This window comes from Conger conger, chromosome 15 (genome assembly GCF_963514075.1).
Source record: "Conger conger chromosome 15, fConCon1.1, whole genome shotgun sequence".
NCBI lineage: Eukaryota > Metazoa > Chordata > Actinopteri > Anguilliformes > Congridae > Conger > Conger conger.
The window spans coordinates 40,901-62,248 of NC_083774.1; the positions used below are offsets into that span (position 1 = coordinate 40,901).

Consider the following 21,348-nt stretch of genomic DNA (forward strand, 5'->3'; position numbering starts at 1 on the left):
GACACCTCCCCTCCCTGACCTTTCCCAATACCAAAAAGTGCATGTCTCAAGTTTCTTGTTGTGACGTTTAATTGTTTGCTTATGTGCCAAGGTTTTTTTTTTTTTCCTAATCCCACACTGGGTCCCCCTAAAGGAGCTCAGTTTGGGGAGTTGTATTTTTTCCCTCATCTCCCCCCATTGTTTCTTTCTTATCTAATGATAGTTCTCCTGCTCCTGTCTCCCTCCCCATGTTGGCCACAAAATGACCACTGTATGTTTCTTGGACGGGATGAAACTGTCAACTGTAATTTCGTTGCTCTGTACTGTGCAATGACAATAAAGCTATTCTATTCTACAACACCACAAGTACACCACACTCTGGACAGCCAAATTACACCGAAACAACCCTTTACATCACAGACAACCAACAATCTCAAATGTATGTCAATAGGACTCTACTGATATTCTGTCTCAATCAATAGGGAGAAGGGAAACCAGTCCCGCACTTGAGACACATGGTTGGGCATATGATGAAGGGAGACATAAAGGGGAATTCCCCAAACCCAGAATCCCATTCTGAGCCCCCTCAAATACATAACACTGATTTAACACCGCTACAGGATAACTTTCCCACAAATTTCAATATTACCTTGCATGACAGTTCATCACAGGAGGGGGCTAACCAACCCCTGTTCCTGACAACACCAAACCAACACCCCAACACCAACCGAAAGGCCTCCGATTGGGATCTCAGTGTGACAAAACCCATTTCGGTCATTCCAATCGGAGTAGAATTCCTCACTACACACCCACACACATTCAAATAGACAGCTTCCCAGGTGCAAACTTCCTACACATCAGCAATACCTACAAAAACTACCACCTCACCCACATGTACAGAAAGTAATACTATCAGTCGGCATTAACAATAAAGACCAACACCCTCATAAAACGGCTATAAAACAATTACAAGGCATGTGGAGGATAGCTGCAGAAGCCAGCATTTACACCCCCATTATTCACTTTCCAGACTGCCTCACCATACAACAACAGAACAACCTAACAATCCTTAACACCCATGTTGAAGGATACAGGTACCCTCTGCAGGAGCTCAAACTCAGGTTCCATGTAGATCCAAGAGACAACAAACACTGAATGCCAGCAACAGCTGCACAAATTCTCGAATTCCGGCTAGAATTCGAATTAAACTACTGAGGCCGGTGAAGTGCAAACAAGTATACAAAATTCACACCAACATATGGAACCTCTCAAACACTGGTGCTTTCCCAGGTGGAGTCAGAGCTTTTGGGTAAGGGTCTGACCTTTATACCAACACCGAGAGCAGGTGGGTCCAACCGGGAGGATCTCATGAGGGATGTACATAAATACAATAGAAAACTCAAACTACTAGACCACTTTCAGTACAATGACAATCAAGCGTCACTACCATTCACAGGCCCATCCAGTTGGGAACCTCCATTTCATTGATTAGATTTTGAATTTCTATGTGTAAGCAGACACAATAGAACCCTAAACAAACACTTAGACACTACATGCAAAAAGACAATCTAACACTAGAGCAGAGCAGCCATTCACTCTCTGAAAACCAATAAGGACATAAAACCAGCAGACAAGGGCTCAGCCAGTCATTCAAGACAAACAGTACATGCATGAAGCACACAGACAATTACACAACACAGAACACTACACCAAATTACCACATTCCTTACAGGCCCAAACAAATACAAATCACAACCATCTTACAAGAACTGTATACATCCTGACATCACATCCAAACAGAGAAATGTTCTACTAGGCCAGGGGTTGGCAACCCTGGTCCTGCAGAGCCGCAGGGTGTGCTGGCTTTCGTTGTTGCTTGGCATTAATTGATCAATGAAAGCCGTTGATTACACAGTTAACTCACCTCACCTGGTTTCTTTGGTGAGTCGCTTGCTTATTTTAAGGTGGAGACGAAAGCCAGCACACCCTGCGGCTCTCCAGGACCAGGGTTGCCAACCCCTGTACTAGGCCCACCCACCCCAAGACCACACCAATTCTACCTACTCCCCAAGATGCATAAAGATCCCGCAACTTGGACCATCCCTCATGAGATCCCAATGGGACGACCCATAGTCTCGGACTGCGACAGCGAAAGCTACAACATAGCCGCATTCATCGATTATTACCTGAAACCCATCACAGACACACAATAGTTATATACAGGACACGTATCACTTCATCAGTCAATTACGACAAAGATCTATTCCAGAACATGCCTTCCTATTCACCATTGATATCAATAGTTGTACACCAACATTGACACCAAATTGGGCCTAGCAGCAGTACAGAGGGCCTTTAATAAGCACACTGACATCACATCCGGACCAGCACATATTACAATATACAATATTTCTCACCAGAAATGACTTAGAATTTTATCAACACACCTATCAAACAAATTCAAGGGACAGCAATGGGGAAGAAATTCACACCCTCCTACGCAGATATTTATATGGCGGAGTCAGAGGAAACACTCTTCTAAGTGCACACACACACCCCTGCTGTACTACAGGTATCTGGACGACATCTTTGGAGCCTGGCATCACACAACTGACACCTTCAACCATTTCATACATCTCATGAACACACATCACCCACATATCACCTGCAAACATACCACCAATAACAGCACTGTTGATTTCCTGGACACAACCGTTTTCTTGACAGAACCAGCAGAGGGAGTCAAGAAATTCAAAACAAAGGTCTTTCAACCTGACAGACAGACATACTCTACTACACAAGTTTATCCAAAACACACATTTAAAGGGTTAATTAAATCAAAGCATCAGATTTCACAGAATCTGTATAGAGATCATACAAATTTTAACACTACTTTTCACAGCACTGAGGTCTCGAGGTTACTCAGGACCATCAAATCCAACAGAACATCACTACACAGATGCTGGGCTCCACGGGTGATATCCCATCACCACCATTTTGGAATCCACAGTTTAACTCAAGATTATACTACTGGCCCAAACCTTTCCACCAATCCAAAATCAAATTAGCCTACTGGACAAAGGCCTATCATTCGTACCGACGGCAATCAAGGAAAAAATACAGATAAAACACCCTTTATGACCAAATCATATCCCAGGGAGAGCCAAATCAAAATGGCTGACAAGGGGAGTGCCATAGTAATCAGGGAGGGTGGACATTTAGCAGACGCTCTTATCCAGAGCGACGTACAACAAAGTGCATACCCATAACCAGGGATAAGCGTGCTGAAAGACCCTAGAGGGAAGTACAATTTCAATTGCTACCCGTACAACAAAGATAAGGACCAGGGCCTATTTTTATTTATTTTTTTAAAACAAATAAACAAAGCAAAAGTGACCAAACTTAACTAGTTTACCAAACTTAACTGTCACAATTGACAGATAGTTTCTATACAAATATAAACATAGCAGCAGGCCCTAACAGCTGTATGGAGAAGTACCTAGACGACAGCAGTCCAGATAAATCCCTCCTACAACTTCTAGAAATCAGCCTCACAAAAAAATGACTGAATTCAATAAAGAATGCCCTAAAAATGCCCTAAACTACTCACCAGTTATTTTAGATACTTAGACATCTGAGGAACATGGACACAAGGTTTAGAGGACTTCAAACACTATATACAAAACCTCAACACACACCATAGAAATATAACAGTTAAATGCATCACACATTCCCCAAACACACACTTTAGATACTAAGGTTCTCTTCAAAAGATACTGACAAACATGCACCTTTACATAAAAACCGTCTCCACTCTAAACACACTTTCAAGGGCCTGATCAAATCAATTTCTCAGGTTCAACAAGGTGATTTTGAAGAGGCTACCCAGACCTTCTTCAATGCATTAAAACCAAGGGGGTATTCCAGATCTTTCCTTAGACAGGTCCAGAAAACCTTCTTAACCACCAGATAAGACGCGCGGAAAATCATCCTGCTAATAACCACCTACTCAGCATTTAGCCTAGCCGCAAACAGGAAACGTAAAACAAATCTAACCCGCACCCACAAACAAAGACCATCTGGTGAGTAGCAAACTACCAGAAATGAACACTATTCCTATACAGGTCCTAGTATTATACAAACAAGCCACTACAGTCAGGAACACCACTACTGACACAATCTACATAATAAAAGACCACTAACCAATAATACTAAAAACTGTATATATGCCATAAGGTGTAAACGGTGTGGTATAAAATATGTAGGGGAGACAGGGAATTCAATTAAATGTAGACTAGCACAACATGTATACAACATTAGAAATCATAAGGAGACAGACACCTGGTGGCTCATTTCCTTCACCATGGACTTGAGGCACTAGAATTATTGGGCCTTCAAACAAATAACTGGACACCAGATGAGACACAGGCAAGAAACACTGGATTCTCAAACTTAACACCATTTCCAAGAGAACTGAACAAATGCACAACACAAGAGGGGCCAAATTCTTCCTCCTTAAAGCCTACAGTACTCTGAATGGCCAGTGCAAACCTCTTTCCCAAGGGGCCCTAATATGGGACAACATGGGAAATAGATTTCTTACTTACTGAAGGCTCTGGCTAGTTGGGTAACTGCTGATAGCTGGGACAGAATTACACTAGACTACCCATCTTGTTAATACCACTCTGAATAGGCTCATCCAAGCTGGAGAGAGGTCTTTAAAATAACAAAAGAACCACCCATCAGAAGAAACAAAAGGTTAACTACAGACAGGATACTGCCAATTTTGATCAAAATACCAGAAGGCTAGGGCTATTAAGGAGGACAAAGGGGAACACATCCACCAATGAGGACCCCACAAACCAGTGGCCTCAAACAGGTCCTCTCTGTGACCTGATAAACAGAACCACAATCCTCTCACACTCACACCTGAAGAAGCCTAAGACAAGGCGAAACGTTGTGTCGACATATGCTTTGGAAGACAGCAGAGGAACACATCCTACTCGGAGGAACTCTCCCGCTGCTGATCCCGAAAGAGCAAAACAAACCTGAACATTTTCACGGACGAGACACCAGGAGGAATCCTGCAGCAACACGATACAGACTGCACTACCTTGTGGTGGAAACCTAACGGTGTCAACTAAACCACAAGGTAACAGTCTTGGTAAGTATAGACTGTTTTGAGAAGCGTCAACCTCGTGTTGACAAAGCACGCTATCAAACAGTCGAAACCTGCACCGCCACTTGCACTACATTTTAGTGACAAGAGTGACAAGACTAGAAAATAAGAAAGTTAAACCACAAGGAAATGGTCTCGGTAAGTTTATACTGCATTGATTCCTTAATTCCAAATAGACTGCATTGATCTTCCAACTTTCTAAATGAGAAAATTAGAAAATGTAAAAATTAGAAAATCAAAACACCAACACACCACCTAATCCACACCAAACACCATGGCAGCGTTTCCTGAGGCCACTAGGACCCTCTTCAGGATCATCCAGATAATGCATCACCAGCAGAACACCTCAGTGTCTGGAGCCGGGACAACCACCCACCAGTTTATTTAAAAAGGTGCAGGAACTGGCCACCCTGGTGAGACCGGCCTCCCCAACAGAGGACACCATGATGTTACTGACGGGGAATGCTCTTAACTGGCTCCACGTGTGCTTGCAGATCCTGGAGGAAAACTACCTGAAGATTCTGGAACAACTCTAAAAAGCTTGAGAGAATCCAGCAGACAAACTGGCTGGAGGCGTTCCAGGTGGCGGCCAGATGGGTCAAAAAGAAGTTTGGCCAAAGATTATACCTGACCACCCTGGACATTACTCAGGAAATAGTGGCCCCAATTTTGAGAACTGGAAGCCACACAACTCCAGTCTCCACCAGCAACAGATTCACTGCTCTAGTGAATCCTCCACCACCCCCACCCACAGCGGATAGAATCACACACACTACACCCCGGAACCAGGACCAGTACCAGAGGGAGTGGCAGACACTGAGGCAAGCATGCACCCCCAGGAACAGCGCTCCGAACCCCCACCGAGCTCCAGCACAGAACCGGAGAAGGACCCGTGGAACCCCAAAAAAACCACAGGGACTGGACACCGGAACCACTTCCGCAAAGGCCCCAAAAACCCAGACACAGACGGGACCATGACCACTCTGGTCCCACCTCCTAATTCTAACCGCACCCCGACCCCTACACTGGACCGCATCCCTAACCCTACCCCTACCCCTGACCCTGACCCTGACCCCAACCCCTGACCCTGGCCCCACCCATAACCCCCACCCATAACCCCCACCCAGCTCCTAACCCCAATACTAATCCCATCCCCTAAGCCAGCCCCAGACCCAGAAATGGACCTCTTTAGGGTCCAGTCCCACTCCAGGAGGGACCTCCAGATTGACAGCTACCAGAGAGCAACATTTTACCACATTGCAGGACTTCTGGAGAAAACAGAAGAAAATTCCAGAGTCATCCTGTCTGCTGGAATTAACAAGGATTAAAGGATTGATTGCCCTAAAGACAGCAATCAAACAGCTGCAGACCATGCTGAGGATGACAAACCACCTTCCGGCAGCAGAAATCTGGATCCCGCTCATTAATTACTCACAAAACCTGGAACCCCGCCAGAAATCCAACTTGGAGATTGAGAGTTACTGTACACCTGATATACAGCGACATACAGCTTAGTCGCAAATCAACACACCAAAGTTTAGCACAAGTAGTATAGCTTTAGGGTTATAAAATTGTTGTCTGCCAATGAGTTTCTACTGCCTACTTTGTAAAACAAACATAAGAATGCCTTGAATTTTATGTGAGCCGTTTTCACTGCAGAAATTCAGACAAAAAGGGCAAGTATCCAGAAGAATAATAAGTATGCAGAATGGTAATACTGTTTTACTGCCACTGCTGACTGGCTCTTAAAGGGTTAGAATCAATTCTCACTCATTACATTGGCATTTGGCAGACGCTCTTATCCAGAGTGACATACAGTTGATTAGCAGGAGACAATCTTCCCCTGGAGCAATGCAGGGTTAAGGGCCTTGCTCAAGGGCCCAACGGCTGTGCGGATCTTATTGTGGCTACACCAGGATTTGAACAACCAACCTTGCGGGTCCCAGTCATTTACCTTAACCACTACGCTACAGGCCGGCCACTCCCAGTGAACCATTCATCATTGCACACTACGTGCACTGCATCAGTTTGAATAGGAATCCACTCTGCAACCATGCTGGAGAAGTCCCCCATCATCAACTGCAATTTATATGAACCTTGATGGCTGCTGGCCTTACAGTCCCAGAGCAGGAGGATCCATCGCTTTTTTGTGTTACATTATGCAGTCTCTCCTCTGGCAGCCGCTGTTCTCCTCCCGGGCTGCAAGTCAATTTTACTGAGGCTTGGGAAAGCTCTTAACCATCTTTGGAGTTTTGCCCCTGATGTTCTTGTCTACTGGTTCCACTGCAGATACTGGGAGTTTGTACATTGGAAGGGGTCAGAGGACCATACAACAGCACCAGGCCTTGGCTTACACAGGGACACCACCCTTCGCCACCCTCTGTACCCAATCATGTGTGGCATGTTATCCTCTTCACACTCACTGTCAGAGTGGGCAGCAAAAATGCTTCCAGACTGGATTTCACTGAACAGAAAAGCCACTCTCCAGCCACCTCATACCAAATGTAGTCATGCACCTTCTGTTGCTTCTCAGTATCAGCATCCTCAGCCTGCTGGGCCTGAAGGTAGTTGCAAACCTTTGAGGTAGTTGTAGGTCCTCAGCTTGGTCTTTCTGCAGAGTCCACAGGGATGTAGATGAACAACCAAAAATGGGGGAAACAAAGCGCTTGTAATTTTCCAATTAGTCTTTTCTGCCAGCATTTATTGATGTCAGTAGCATGTCCCTATTGTGGAAGGTGAGTCCAAGACACTGAAAGCACTTGAGTTTTGATGCAGGTCGATTTATGGGATGTGTGCCTGGGGTACCAATAAGCAGTTCTGTCTTTGTAATGTAGCTGTAGGCAGTTGCCTGTGCATTATTCCATGAAGTTGGAAATAAGAGTGCTACTGTCATGTAGTGCAAGTACAGCTATCAGTTGAACATTTGAAATGTGTGGTGATGGGAAAGGGCCCGACAAAGGCCTAGAGTAGGGCATCTAGGAACATAGTGACAATTGAGAAGGTTACCGGGCACCATGTTCTGCTCATACCAATTGTGAAGAACAATTTCTGTACAATGTCGCCTTGGCACCTTACTAAAAACCCTGGAAACGAACATGTAAAATTTTGTCTGAGGGATGAGAAAAGCATTACTTACTCATTGGTCCAGCCCTAGCTGTGCCGATGCTGTTCTCTTTGGCCCCTCCGATCTCCTTTGCCAAATCGATGTGCCTTATCACCATATTCTAGGAATTCCTAACCTTGCATGCCTCCTCCCACATCCACAAGCTGCAGGACCAGGAGGATGGGACCCTGCAGAACCTGATAAAGGCGCACAAGGCACAGAACCAGGTCCTGCTTGGCCTTCCTGAGGTACAGCCACTTGTGTGATCCAGTCCACAGCCTTCTCACAGCTCCTCTGAGTCCATACGCTTCTGCACAGGACACAGGCATGGACAAACTATTGAGGACAAAGAACAAAGATTCAGACATTTATTCCAAGCCCAGCGACTTGTTTAGAGCACCATTACACAGCCCGTTAAAGATCAACCTCATAGCACTACAAAAACTAACAGACACACATTCTACACTTTGAGCCATCCGAGCAGATCTGCCTCTTTCAATTAAGACAAAGGAAAATGACAGGAGTGTTTTTGTAGCATTCCACACACCAGTTTTAATTCTCCCTCAGTCAACAAAAAATCCCTCTGTTACAACCCACATTTAAAGTGGTTACAACCCACTTTATATTTAAAGTGCTAAGCCACAAGACCGATATGTATACATTTTCTGAATTTATGAACATGAAAATCTCATTTAATTTTTATATACAGTACTGCACAAAAGTCTTAGGCACCCTAGACACATGTTTATTTGTTTGTGTTTTAGAATAACACATTAGAGATTTCCAAATATTCATTTCCAAAAGATTTAATTTGAGATATTTTTGTATGGAATTAAACATTAATGTAAGCAATTGACTATTTACATAACTTGATCAAGGCGGTCAGATCAGAAGCAAGGAGCCAACCAAAGTCTGCAGAAGAGCTGTGGCAAGTTCTCCAACATGCTTGGAACAACCTCCCTGCTGATAGTCTTACAGAACTGCAGGACAGCATTGGCTATCCCAGAGAACTGACGCAGTTAACTCTGAAGGGTGGTCACCAAAAATATTTGATTCAGTTTTGAACTATTCAGCCAAATTACTAAAATGTAATGTAAAATGTATAGTGTATTTATTTAGGACCCTTCATTGAATTATCTTTTAAAGAATCTTATCTGTATAGAATGTTATACAGGTGCCTAAGACATTTACACGGTACTGTACATTTCTGACTTCAGATGGAGGACTGGAAAGGCTACTTCTGCCAGCCCATTAAACACACGGATTGGTCTAAATTTGATTAAATAAATAGTTATAAAAGCATTTTAACCTTGAAAAGCTCAGTATCAAAACCTCTTGTAATGCGCAGATATCGTAGTTTCAGATTACAATTATTTATTTTTAATTAATGAGAGGGACATCGCACAGAAGCCTGAAACCATCTGTAACCTGGTTAATATTTGGCTAAATATAATCTGTTGTCCCTGGACAAGTAACAGTTTACAGTACACCAATGAATTAGCCAGTCAAAATCTGTAGTAAACGGTGCAACCCTGGCCTCCTTTGGCAAAAGGACAGAAAATTACACAGCACACACGCAAATGAAAATGTTTAACAGTAATGCTTGATATCCCTGTGGTTGACCGCAGTCACTAAATACACAAAACCAAGTATTAGTCATCGTTTAAGAAAACAATGCTTTGCATGTGAAGCGTCTTTCTAAAAATGAAGTTGTCACATTAGAATGTAAATCCATTGGTCTTGGGAACGATGCGTCAAGATAACCCGCCAATCCCATACAAACTAATTAAATTCACGAATTAACATATAAAATAATTAAATAATCCCCAAAAATAACGCAAAAACAAACCAGTATGTGTGTGTTTGTGGCAACATGCGAGCGATTGCCGCGAAGCGCTCCAGTCAGAGCGCGTGCACCAGGGAGGAAGCCTTTTAACGACTTAAACCGTTAAGTTTTAACCAATTTCGCACACAAACTGATGGAATATCATCATTAAATGTACACAACTTCCTCACTACCGCAATTCATAGTTCATCGGCTTTTCCAGTTGTACATGGTGACACGGTTGCGTTTTGCTAGCTTACATTCAATAGCCCACATTTAACGCCTGTAGCCAAAATGGTGTATGAATTGAAAAAAGTATATCTACGGTACAGTCAATTATAGTTAGAGATAGGCATGGCTAGACGTTAGGCTAGGCTATAACTACAATATTATAATTATAACGTAGGCCAAATATATTACCAAATTGGGGTTGATGTGACGAGCTCATTATGGTGGCTAACACAAGTACCTTAACTGTGCGGTTTCACTGGCATTCCGAGCGTAAAGCGCGCGCGCTTCCTCCACGAGCACACTTTTGCTAAATAGCCCCAAAATAACCCCCAAAAAAAAACAAAACCAGTAAACGCAAGTAATTTTCCATCCGCAAGTCTAAAAAGTAGCATAGTTTGCCGTGAACCAGAGGACTCCGTTAACACCGGTCAAATATACTTTGCGCGAAGACCGTTGATGATGTGTGCTATAATAGTTCGCTGGGTCCGCTGTTTCTAATGCGGTTGGTTGTTGGGTTGATTGTTAGATTGATTGCGGTGTCTCCACATGGTGTGCCGTGTAAGTAAACTCGTGCGCGCGTGTGCCCGGTCCCATTTTCACGTGATAAGATTGAACATTGGCTCTTAATTAGGCTGTTTCCGAAATGGCTCTGTATTCACTAATTACTAATCCCTAACTAGTGAATGGCCATAGAGTGCGGTATATAGTTTACTAAATAAACCGTGAATTAGGACAGCAGGTGTCTCCTGTCGCAATCAACAGTATGACTATGTGGAAATTTGAATTTTAAATATTTGACACACACACACACACACACACACACACACACACACACACACACACACACACACACACACACACACACACACACACACACACACACACACACACACACACACACACACACAAGCGCAAGCGCTTATACACAAACAGACAGGTATGCACACACAGACAGACAGACACATACCATCTTGTACCACTCAAAGAAACGCCAGGGGAGGCTAAACTGACATGTAACCAGGAAGCAGACATATCTATAACCGTCCATCTTTAAATCTCTGTTCACCTGTATGGATGTGGACATATCGATAACCATCCATCCATCCATCCATCCATTATCTGAACCCGCTTATCCTGAACAGGGTCGCAGGGGGGCTGGAGCCTATCCCAGCATACATTGGGCGAAAGGCAGGAATACACCCTGGACAGGTCGCCAGTCCATCGCAGGGCACACACACCATTCATTCACACACTCATACCTACGGGCAATTTAGTGCATGTCTTTGGACTGTGGGAGGAAACCGGAGTACCCGGAGGAAACCCACGCAGACACGGGGAGAACATGCAAACTCCACACAGAGAGGCCCCAGCCGACGGGGATTCGAATCCAGGACCTCCTTGCTGTGAGGCGGCAGTGCTACCCACTGCACCATCCGTGCCGCCTATCATATTGATAACCATCCATCTTTAAATCTCTGTTCACCTGTATGGATGTGGACATATCGATAACCATCCATCTTTAAATCTCTGTTCACCTGTATGGATGTGGTGAAAGTGAAACAGGTGTCAGGTGCGGTTATGGCACATGCAACCCTCAGCTGAGGCCTTTTCTAAGATGAGCAGTTTGGCAAATACACGTAGAGCACTGACCCTGTAAGGCAGAAATATACTGCTCCCTGCTGCCGAATGCTACATGCTTGTGTGTGTGTGTGTATGCATTTCATATTGCTGTTGACAGTGTTCATTCACCCAGACACAATAGAGTGTATTTTGAATAAATCTCACCCCTCAGCATTACTACACATTTGACTGCAGGTGGCAGCACATAACACACAAACTTAAAAAAAGAAAAAAGAAGACAAAACACATTAGTGGTGGACCCCTGCCTTACAGCCCCCTGCCTTTTCTCCTCATAAAATGAAAAGGCAATATCAAAGTACATTTCCACATACATTTAAAAACATTTTAAGTAAAATAGAATGAAGTAAAAAAAAAAATTAAAAATAGGTTAACCCTGAACTTAATTTGCAACGAAAGAAGAGGTGGTTTTCCCAGTTTCCCAATTTGGCAGTAATTACCTATTTTAGTTTCTTTTACAGAGCATTAATTTCTAGAAAGTAACAAGACACATAATTGGTATATTTTAAGTACATATAGCAACGCAATACTTACCTTATTGAAATGAATGTACACTTTAAATCCTGTGTTCCTCTGAAAATAATCTATTTCTTATTTTAAAAAAGACATAATGCACATGCAAAAGAAAAATATAATTGTTTTACTTACATTGATAGGAAATCATATTTGACTTACAATAACTTTTTATTTTAACATTTTTATTGTCAAAAATATTTATCAGGGGAAAATGGAAAAGGATATGATCACAGTTCGATGTCCAAAGGGTGAAAAAAGGAAAACAATTTTTTTATTTTTTTATTTTATTTATTTTTATTGATAGGAAAGGACATTTATATTGTAAACTCTTTTAAATGAATACAAATATCAATGGTGCAAAAATGTTCAGGGTAAAATGAAAAAATTGAAATGTTTTTATTATGTTACAAGTTCAGGTAAATGGTAGGTCAAGTCAAGTCAATCATTATTATAATTAGAGGGAACTCTGTTGTGCAAAGAGGGTCAATAAAAACAGTTAGGGTTAGGGTTAGCAAAGGTACATGAAGACAAGAATAGACAAGAATCAATGCTCTCATTCTACAGCAATAAGCAGTGATTCATACAATGATGATAATCTCTACTCATTTCAATAACTCTGATGAGGTTGATTATCATAATACTGCAAAAATAGATATTATAAAAACAATATGACAGTATAAACATGTGTTATGTACCCCTTTCTGGGCAGCCTGAAGGTCATACAGTCGGAACCACACCCCCATGATCCCAATGAGCGGGCACATCCATTAAAGTGCCACTGTTTATTTATTTATTCATGCTGCGCTTAGTAACTGAGTGAAACAGGGTGTAACTGCATGTTTACTTAGCCTGATATTAATGAGATATCCAGGGAATAGTGTGAGCTGGCAGCAAGCTACACTCGCTCTGCCATTACCTCCCAGTCTATCTGCCTACACTTCTCTCCCACACCATCCACAGGAAAAAAACCTCTGCATCTCTGCTTTTTCTGCATTTCCATCTTGCACTAACACTGCGTGGAACTCCCCAGGGATACACTGCAGGTAAATGGGCTTCAATCATTCCGTAACCGCACACATGCTGTAGTGGCTCTGTAACCGCACACATGCTGTAGTGGCTCTGTAACCGCACACATGCTGTAGTGGCTCTGTAACCGCACACATGCTGTAGTGGCTCTGTAACCGCACACATGCTGTAGTGGCTCTGTAACCGCACACATGCTGTAGTGGCTCTGTAACCGCACACATGCTGTAGTGGCTCTGTAACCGCACACATGCTGTAGTGGCTCTGTAACCGCACACATGCTGTAGTGGCTCTGTAACCGCACACATGCTGTAGTGGCTCTGTAACCGCACACATGCTGTAGTGGCTCTGTAACCGCACACATGCTGTAGTGGCTCTGTAACCGCACACATGCTGTAGTCCCTCTGTAACCGCACACATGCTGTAGTGGCTCTGTAACCTCACACATGCTGTAGTCCCTCTGTAACCGCACACATGCTGTAGTCGCGCTGTAACCGCACACATGCTGTAGTGGCTCTGTAACCTCACACATGCTGTAGTGGCTCTGTAACCTCACACATGCTGTAGTCCCTCTGTAACCTCACACATGCTGTAGTCCCTCTGTAACCGCACACATGCTGTAGTGGCTCTGTAACCGCACACATGCTGTAGTGGCTCTGTAACCGCACACATGCTGTAGTGGCTCTGTAACCGCACACATGCTGTAGTGGCTCTGTAACCGCACACATGCTGTAGTGGCTCTGTAACCGCACACATGCTGTAGTGGCTCTGTAACCGCACACATGCTGTAGTGGCTCTGTAACCGCACACATGCTGTAGTGGCTCTGTAACCGCACACATGCTGTAGTGGCTCTGTAACCGCACACATGCTGTAGTGGCTCTGTAACCGCACACATGCTGTAGTGGCTCTGTAACCGCACACATGCTGTAGTGGCTCTGTAACCGCACACATGCTGTAGTGGCTCTGTAACCGCACACATGCTGTAGTGGCTCTGTAACCGCACACATGCTGTAGTCCCTCTGTAACCGCACACATGCTGTAGTGGCTCTGTAACCGCACACATGCTGTAGTCCCTCTGTAACCTCACACATGCTGTGGAAGTCATCAGTCCTACATCTTGGCGATACATGGTACACAGATTAATTTACTGTTCATTCACCACCAAGAATGAGCAGGTGCTGGTGTTTCGGTTTCTATTTATCATGAGGCAAAACAAGCAGTCAACACATAGGTTGGAGCAGGGCTCAGGGTTGGGGCAGGGCTCAGGGTTGGGTTGGGGCAGGGCTCTTGGGTTGGGTTGGGACAGGGCTCTGGTCGGGTTGAGGCAGGGCTCAGGGTTGGGTTAGGGCAGGGCTTTAGGGTTGGGTTAGGGCAGGGCTCAGGGTTGGGGCAGGGCTCTGGGGTTGGGTTGGGGCAGGGCTCAGGGTTGGGTTGGGGCAGGGCTCTTGGGTTGGGTTGGGGCAGGGCTCTTGGGTTGGGTTGGGGCAGGGCTCTTGGGTTGGGTTGGGACAGGGCTCTGGGGTCAGACTGGGGCAGGGCTTTAGGGTTGGGTTGGGACAGGGCTCTGGGGTCAGACTGGGGCAGGGCTCAGGGTTGAGTTAGGGCAGGGCTTTAGGGTTGGGTTGGGGCAGGGCTCTTGGGTTGGGTTGGGACAGGGCTCTGTGGTCGGGTTGAGGCAGGGCTCAGGGTTGGGTTAGGGCAGGGCTTTAGGGTTGGGTTGGGACAGGGCTCTGGGGTCAGACTGGGGCAGGGCTCAGGGTTGGGTTAGGGCAGGGCTTTAGGGTTGGGTTAGGGCAGGGCTCAGGGTTGGGTTAGGGCAGGGCTTTAGGGTTGGTAAGTAAGAAATCTTTATTTCCCAAGTTGTCCCATATTAGGGCCTCTTGGGAAATAAAAGTTTGCACTGGCCATTCAGAGTACTGAAGCCTTTAAGTAGGAAGAATTTGGTCCCTCTTGTGTCGGTGCTCTATGTGCGTTGATTTAGTCCTCTTGGAAATAGAGTGCTAAGTTTGAGAATCCAGTGTTTCTCAAACCTGCGTCTCTCCTCCGGTGTCCAATTATTGTTCATTTGAAGGCCCGATATTTCTAGTGCCTCAAGTCCATGGTGAAGGAAATGAGCCACCAGGTGTGTGTCTGTCTCTCTGTGATTTCTAATGTTGTATATATGTTGTGCTAGTCTACATTTAATTGTGTTCCCTGTTTCACCTACATATATTATACCACATTGTTTGCACTTAATGGCATATATGCAGTTTTTAGTGTTTTTAGTTAGTGTTTGTTTTATTATGTAGGTTGTGTTGGTAGTGGTGTTCCTGACTGTAGTGGCTTAGGGCAGGGCTTTAGGGTTGGGTTAGGGCAGGGCTTTAGGGTTGGGTTAGGGCAGGGCTTTAGGGTTGGGTTAGGGCAGGGCTCAGGGTTGGGTTGGGGCAGGACTCTGTGGTTGGGTTGGGGCAGGACTCTGTGGTTGGGTTGGGGTTTTTGGGAGTGAAGCTGGGACAGTGCTGGGTGTGTGCCTGCAGTCCCTTCAGCTGGTTGGAGATGACGTCGTCAGCAGCTCATCGGCTCCATGGCACCCTGCGGGGGAGGAGGTCTAGGGCCCCAGCAGATCCACCCACAACACCCCAAATTCCCTCTGAGGAGCCATCCACAGGGACCGCCTGCAGCCTAGCAACTATCCCCAGGGAGCAGAGCTGCATGGAAGACCAGGTAACTGCATCACCATGGAGACAGGGAGGGAGCTGCTGCCACGGCGACAAGAAAGGGAAAATAATGCGTGAGCACATGGCTGCGCTTTAGTTAGTCCTGTAATCCAGTGCATGCTTTATAAAGAGTCTTTCATAAGTAAATGTGCTCTATGAATGTGCTTTGCTACCAAAAATTCTCTCTTTACTCCAGATATCAAGGAAATTATGTCCCATTAAATTAGTGCGATCAAACCATATTTTTGAGAAATGGCTTCAAAGTTAGGTCACAAGATTGTATTCGCTATGTGTAACTGGCAACATTGGGCTAGGTTTTGGGCTAGTGTAATGTTTCTCTGGGGCTACCATCTCATCTTATGTTAAAACCCTTTAACACTGAATTTGGTTTTAAGACTTACAGATCATGAAACAGATTGTTTTGAGTAAAGCCAGGTTTGGAATGTAATGACAGAATGAGGGTTTTGGTGTTGAGAGGGTGCAGATGTTCATGTTGAGAGGGGGGTTTTAGTGTTGAGAGGGTGGGGTTTAGTGTTGAGAGGGTGGGGTTTAGTGTTGAGATGGGGGTTTTAGTGTTGAGATGGGGGTTTTAGTGTTGAGATGGAGGGGTTTAGTGTTGAGATGGTGGGGTTTAGTGTTGAGATGGGGGTTTTAGTGTTGAGATGGTGGGGTTTAGTGTTGAGATGGTGGGGTTTAGTGTTGAGATGGAGGGGTTTAGTGTTGAGATGGTGGGGTTTAGTGTTGAGATGGAGGGGTTTAGTGTTGAGATGGTGGGGTTTAGTGTTGAGATGGTGGGGTTTAGTGTTGAGAGGGTGGGGTTTAGTGTTGAGATGGTGGGGTTTAGTGTTGAGATGGAGGGGTTTAGTGTTGAGATGGTGGGGTTTAGTGTTGAGATGGAGGGGTTTAGTGTTGAGATGGTGGGGTTTAGTGTTGAGATGGTGGGGTTTAGTGTTGAGATGGTGGGGTTGTGGTGTTCAGAGGGTGGAGTTTGGGTTTGAGAGGGTGGGGTTTTAGTGTTGAGAGGGTGGGGTTGTGGTGTTCAGAGGGTGGGGTTTAGTGTTGAGATGGGGGTTAGTGTTGAGATGGGGGTTTTAGTGTTGAGATGGTGGGGTTTTAGTGTTGAGATGGTGGGGTTTAGTGTTGAGAGGGTGGGGTTGTGGTGTTCAGAAGGTGGAGTTTGGGTTTGAGAGGGTGGGGTTTTAGTGTTGAGAGGGTGGGGTTGTGGTGTTCAGAGGGTGGGGTTTAGTGTTGAGATGGGGGTTTTAGTGTTGAGATGGTGGGGTTTAGTGTTGAGATGGTGGGGTTTAGTGTTGAGAGGGTGGGGTTTTAGTGTTGAGAGAGTGGGGTTGTGGTGTTCAGAAGGTGGAGTTTGGGTTTGAGAGGGTGGGGTTTTAGTGTTGAGAGGGTGGGGTTTTAGTGTTGAGATGGTGGGGTTTAGTGTTGAGATGGGGTGGTTTAGTGTTGAGAGGGTGGGGGTTTAGTGTTGAGATGGTGGGGTTTAGTGTTGAGAGGGTGGGGTTTAGTGTTGAGATGGTGGGGTTGTGGTGTTCAGAGGGTGGGGTTTTAGTGTTGATAGGGTGGGGTTGTGGTGTTAAGAGGGTGGGGTTTTAGTGTTGAGATGGTGGGGTTTAGTGTTGAGATGGTGGGGTTTAGTGTTGAGATGTGGGGGGTTTAGTGTTGAGATGGTGGGGTTTAGTGTTGAGATGGGGGGTTTAGTGTTGAGATGTGGGGGGTTTAGTGTTGAGATGGTGGGGTTTAGTGTTGAGATGGGGGGTTTAGTGTTGAGAGGGTGGGGTTTTAGTGTTGAGATGGTGGGGTTTAGTGTTGAGAGGGTGGGGGTTTAGTGTTGAGATGGGGGGGTTTAGTGTTGAGATGGTGGGGTTTAGTGTTGAGAGGGTGGGGTTTAGTGTTGAGATGGGGGGGTTTAGTGTTGAGATGGGGGGGTTTAGTGTTGAGAGGGGGGGTTTAGTGTTGAGATGGGGGGGTTTAGTGTTGAGATGGTGGGGTTTAGTGTTGAGATGGGGGGGTTTAGTGTTGAGATGGGGGGGGTTTAGTGTTGAGATGGTGGGGTTTAGTGTTGAGAGGGTGGGGTTTAGTGTTGAGATGGGGGGGTTTAGTGTTGAGATGGGGGGGTTTAGTGTTGAGAGGGGGGGTTTAGTGTTGAGAGGGTGGGGTTTAGTGTTGAGAGGGTGGGGTTTTGGGTTTGGCTATGTGGACAGCTTCTTTCTCAACTGACTGCTGACAGGACAGCCATGTGGGCGTGGCCAGGGTGTGCTGGAGAGAAGAGGGCGTGGCCTGCGCCTTCAGCAGCCCCCCTGCACTGCACATTACTCCCCAGCCAGGTAAATACCGTCTACACTGCCCACACCTGCTGGGCTGCAGCATCAGACCCATCTCAGTCAGAATACACTCAACCCTCCCTCTCTGCTCTGCACTAAAAACACCGCCTGTGACTGTGGGCAGACAAACACTGCACAGATGTTCTGATATGAAGCATTGATTCATACCCCCCTGTGGGTGCCCAAGAGACTATTATATTACTATATCTACTACATAGAATGATTTATATTTTGAATTGATTATTTGTATTGTGTGTCCAGTGGAGGATATAGATTAATTATGAAACATTCCATGATGCTCTCAAGTGAAAATTCCTGTGTAAATTGCAAGTGGAATTAATTTCAGAATGTTTCACCCTCCAGAGTTATCAGATACTGTTTCCCTGTGTGAAGACACTAAAGGTGAAGACAGACATGGAGGAAACTTGCCCATCAGTAACTGGTACAGGCACCCTGTTCTCATCAGGATTTGAGCAGAGAAGACACTTTGGTGCATTAGGGTGGATGCTCACCTTTTCCCTTGCTTTGCTGCGTTTCCCAATCAGCTGTGCTGCTGAATCCCGGAAGCTTCTGCAGGACTCCAGGGTTCCGTTTGTGCGGCTGGAGAGGTTAAGGATGCCCCCTGCGTTCGACCAAGCACCAGGGGCACAGGCGGCCATCGAGAGGAGCAGGCTGAGTGGCCCTCGCCCAGACCCTGAGCTGCCACCAGAGGGCACCGTTTCCCCAAAGCCAGCAAGATCATGCACAGACCAGACACGCCAAAGAAAAACAATGATTATTTCTGCAATCCCCATTTCCCTTCCATTTGTATCACTCCGCAGAGTACTGCAGGTCTGATTTCAGCAACACTGCATTAAAACCTGACAGCAGCTTTATTGGTCACACCAAGAACTGCACTGTGTGTGTGTGTGTATGACCTGCTCTGTGTGTGTGTGTGTGTGTGTGTGTGTGTGTGTATGACCTGCTCTGTGTGTGTGTGTGTGTGTGTGTATGACCTGCTCTGTGTGTGTGTGTGTGTGTGTGTGCATGTGTATGACCTGCTCTGTGTGTGTGTATGACCTGCACTGTGTGTGTGTGTGTGCGTGTGTGTGTGTGTGCATGTGTATGACCTGCTCTGTGTGTGTGTGTATGACCTGCTCTGTGTGTGTGTGTATGACCTGCACTGTGTGTGTGTGTGTGTGTATGACCTGCACTGTGTGTGTGTGTGTGTGTGTGTATGACCTGCTCTGTGTGTGTGTGTGTGTGTGTGTGTGCATGCGTATGACCTGCTCTGTGTGTGTGTGTATAACCTGCACTGTGTGTGTGTGTGTGCGTGTGTGTGTGTGTGTGCATGACCTGCTCTGTGTGTGTGTGTATGACCTGCTCTGTGTGTGTGTGTGTGTGTGTGTGCATGACCTGCTCTGTGTGTGTGTGTGTGTGTGTATGACCTGCTCTGTGTGTGTGTGTGTGTGTGTGTATGACCTGCTCTGTGTGTGTGTGTGTGTGTGTGTGCATGTGTATGACCTGCTCTGTGTGTGTGTATGACCTGCACTGTGTGTGTGTGCATGACCTGCTCTGTGTGTGTGTGTATGACCTGCTCTGTGTGTGTGTATGACCTGCACTGTGTGTGTGTGTATGACCTGCTCTGTGTGTGTGTGTATGACCTGCTCTGTGTGTGTGTATGACCTGCTCTGTGTGTGTGTGTATGACCTGCACTGTGTGTGTGTGTGCGTGTGTGTGTGTGTGTGTGTGCATGACCTGCTCTCTGTGTGTGTGTATGACCTGCACTGTGTGTGTAGGTCTGCCCTGCTGTGTGTGTGTGTGTGTGTGTGTGTGTGTGTATGACCTGCTCTGTGTGTGTGTATGACCTGCACTGTGTGTGTGGGTCTGCCCTGCTCTGTGTGTGTGTGTGTGTGTGTATGACCTGCACTGTGTGTGTGGGTCTGCCCTGCTCTGTGTGTGTGTGTGTGTGTATGACCTGCACTGTGTGTGTGGGTCTGCCCTGCTCTGTGTGTGTATGCATGTGCATGACCTGCTCTGTGTGTGTGTGTGTGTGTATGACCTGCACTGTGTGTGTGTGTGTATGACCTGCTCTGTGTGTGTGTATGACCTGCTGTGTGTGTGTGTGTCTGACCTGCTCTGTGTGTGTGTGTATGACCTGCTGTGTGTGTGTGTGTGTGTGTGTGTGTATGACCTGCTGTATCTGTGTATGTCTATGACCAGCTGTGTGAATGACCTGCTCTGTGTGTGTGCTTGACCTGCTGTCTATGTGTGTGTATGACCTGCTGTGTGTATCTGTCTATGACCTGCACTGTGTGTGTGTGACCTGCTGTCTGTGTGTATGTGATCTGCTGTGTATTAATTCACTGTCTCCTCTCTGTTTGAAGGGGGGACCCAGTCAGGATCAAACTGCAAGTTTTGGTCAACTTCCCCCAAGAGCAAAGAGTCCTCTCAGCCCATCCCACAATCCCTCAGGAGTCACACAGAATCACAGCCAAGACCCCTCTACTGAACCTGAACCTCATTCAGATCTCACACCACAATCTGCATCCAAGCCTGGTCTAGAATCCAAGCCTGATCTGGAATCTGAACCTAATTTGGAATCAGAGTCCAACCTGGAGTCAGAACCTGACCTGCATTTGAAATCACAGCCTGAAACAGATTCACAATTGGATTCAGGGCAGCAACCAGAATCCAGGCTCCTAGAATCTGAGCCAGAATCATATCCAGAGGCAGGGGGGCAGGGGAACAAACAGCAGCCAGAATCACAGCCAGATCTGGGCCTAGAGTCAGAACAGGATCTGGGCCGAGAGTCAGAGCCAGATCTGGGCCTAGAGTC

General features: G+C 45.8%; 1 long non-coding RNA gene across 1 annotated transcript; it reads right to left on the reverse strand.

Annotated features, from left to right (window-relative positions):
* Positions 1-6,902: 6,902 nt before the first annotated feature.
* LOC133112148 (uncharacterized) lies at positions 6,903-10,718 on the reverse strand. The gene is made up of 3 exons (XR_009705045.1): positions 10,556-10,718; positions 8,295-8,597; positions 6,903-7,769 (listed from the first exon to the last, which is right to left on the reverse strand). It is a non-coding gene; the product is annotated as an uncharacterized LOC133112148 (long non-coding RNA).
* Between the last annotated feature and the right edge of the window lie 10,630 nt (positions 10,719-21,348).